The following is a 3,179-nucleotide window of genomic DNA, read 5'->3' on the forward strand; positions in this document are numbered from 1 at the left end:
AAAAGTTTAGGTGAGTCGAGACGTCGTTTTCGACGAGTCGGCATCTTGGTACGAACCAGAGACGACTCCGATTCCAACAACAATCGACGCATATTCAGCCGACCAAGAGCTAGAGAACGACGATCGACTCTGTCAGATGTACGACGAAAGTCCAATTACGACAAGGCTGAGCAGACCTCAAGCGCCCTCAAGTTACCAAAGCACATCTCGGCCGAGTATTGGGCTAGACAAAGGAAAGGCCAAAATGTCGGAATACAAAGATCTGATGGACAACGAGTCAACTCACTCCCTTGACAGTGAGTTCGAAGGCCTGAACATACAATCATCAAGACGAATAGAACAATGAAATACTTAGTCTCTTCAAACGAGAAACTCTGTCGCTCCACCCGAGAGAAAAACCCAGTTAGTCGATTCAGCCACAAGTCGGCATGTCCGATGCCCTCGATCAAATGGAGGCAAGGAGTATTTGTCGAACGATTTTAAAGTGTATCTCTGAAAAGAAGGAATTCAACGAGAATTCTCGTGCCGACACACGCCTCAACAAAACGGAGTAGCCGAACGAAAGAGTTAGAGCATAGTAGAGGTGGCAAGGGCAATGACGAATGAGAAGAACCTGCCGAAATCATACTGGGCAGAAGTAGCTAACACAACCATCTATCTCATGAATTGATGTACAACCTTTGGGGTACACAAAGTAACCCCTTACGAGGAGTTCTTCGAAAAGAAGCTGGATTTATTCCATGTTCGGATATTCGACTCAATCGCCTATGTGCATATTCCCCATGAGAAGCGACAAAATCCTGACCCGAAGTCCGAGAATTTTATCCTCGTAGGGTACTCACTTGAACAAAAGGGGTACAAATGTTACAATCCATCCACCCGAAAAGTTTAGGTGAGTCGAGACGTCGTTTTTGATGAGTCAGCATCTTGGTATGAACCAGAGACGACTCCGATTCCAACAACAATCGGCCCATATTCAGCCGACCAAGAGCTAGAGAACGACGATCGACTCTGTCAGATGTACGATGAAAGTCTGATTACGACAAGGCTGAGCAGACCTCAAGCGCCCTCAAGTTACCAAAGCACATCTCGGCCGAGTATTGGGCTAGACAAAGGAAAGGCCAAAATGTCGGAATACAAAGATCTGATGGACAACGAGTCAACTCACTCCCTTGACAGTGAGTTCGAAGGCCTGAACATACAATCATCTAGACGAATAGAACAATGAAATACTTAGTCTCTGCAAACGAGAAACTATGTCGCTCCACCCGAGAGAAAAACCCAGTTAGTCGATTCAGCTACGATGAGTATATTATAACATATCATTATGCCTTTATGATGAAGGTGGTGACCATCCAAGAACCGAAAACATTTTTTGAGGCGGCCAAGGATCCATGATGGATTGAAGCGATGAATGAGGAAATGCAGGCACTTTGTAAAAATGAGACATGGGATCCCGTTTCCTTTTCTCCACATCAAAAAGCAATCTACTATAGAAGGAGGTTCAAGGTAAAATATAATGTCGATGGTTCGGTATATCGCTACAAGGCACGACTCGTCGCTAAGGGATATGCTCAAACACATGGAGTCGATTATGAGGAGACCTTTGCCCTGGTGGCAAAGATGATGACTGTTCGGACAGTCATTGCTCTCGCAGCTGCAAAAGGATGGCGCACCTTCCTACAAGGCGAATTAGAAGAGGATATCTTCATGATTCAACCACCTGGTTTCAAATCGAGCAAACACCCTAAAGCAGTCTGTCGACTCAAGAAGCCAATGTATCGACTCAAGGAAGCACCACATGCTTTGGCATTCGAAGATCACCCAATATCTTCACCAAATCGGCTTTTGAATGTCAAAATCGAACAACTCCCTCTACATAAAAAAATGAGTCAATTGAAGAGAATATGCGGAATAATGCTCGGCCACAACCGAGTCTTACTATCAGTTTGTTAAGAATCACAATCACAGAGATGGGAATAAGGAGATAGATGTACGTATACACGAAACACACAGAAAGAAATTGGTACACAAGATGTTAACGTGGAAAACCTTGAGAGGGGGAAAAACCACGGGAGCCCACAAACTCCGAACTATCACTATATCAAAGAATACAACAGAGTGGCATAGAGTCAACGACCTCATGCTCATACTCTTCGCTTGGTGGTGGTTACAACAAAGAATTGTGTTGTATATCTCTCTCTCTCTCTCTCATTGTTACGCACTGTACAACAGTTACACCAATAACTCTATACAAAATAATGACCAACGCTATCTACTCTGTTTACCCTAGGTCATATTTATACTAATATGACTTTTGGGCTATTTACAGATGTAGCCCCAATGGGCTCTCAGAAACATATTTCCATATATGTCTCTTCATCCGGTGAGAGGTTCTCACCGGGCCTTCATCATCCCATCCGGAGGGACCGAGATCCTAACATCAATCAACCTGATTTTCATCATCTTGTACATGGATGATCTCGTCATCGGAGGAAAGGATCTAACCGACATTACTAAGGTAAAACCACTCCTATCTGGTAGATTCAAAATGAAAGATATGCATGAGCTCCATTACTTCCTTGTTATCGAAGTAATTCGAACACCAATATGGATATTGATCTCTCAATGGCACTACATTCTCAACTTTCTCTACAAGTTCGGGATGACTGAGTGCAAACCTGTGTCTACCCCTCTCGATCGAAACCTCAAACTCAATGCCGATTCGCGAATAGAAGATTGTGAGCCGACTCAGTATCATCAACTAATCGATAGCTTAATCTACCTTACCATCACATGACCCGACCTCTGCTACTCGATCGGTCTACTTAGCCAATTTATGCAGAAACCTCAGGACATCCATCTCAATTGTGCTAAGAGGGTACTTAAGTACGTTTGTGGGACAATGGATTATGGCATCATGTATAAGTTCGACACGATTATTCAACTTGAAGGGTACATAGATGCGGACTGGGCCGATCGACGATCAACTTTAGGATTCGTCTTCTCTCTCGGTAGCGGCACGATCTCCTGGAGTAATAAGAAGCAGCTGACACTTGCATTGTCGAGCACAGAGGCCGAATACAGGGGCGCGGGAGTCGCCACATGTGAGGCCGTCTGGCTGAAGCGCATATTGAAGGATTTTGGCGTTCCCATCAAAGATCCAATTCTCCTATATT

The sequence above is a fragment of the Azolla caroliniana genome, unplaced genomic scaffold (genome assembly GCF_043228905.1).
Source record: "Azolla caroliniana isolate FFs.n. ecotype wild unplaced genomic scaffold, voAzoCaro1.0.p SCAF_411, whole genome shotgun sequence".
Lineage (NCBI taxonomy): Eukaryota > Viridiplantae > Streptophyta > Polypodiopsida > Salviniales > Salviniaceae > Azolla > Azolla caroliniana.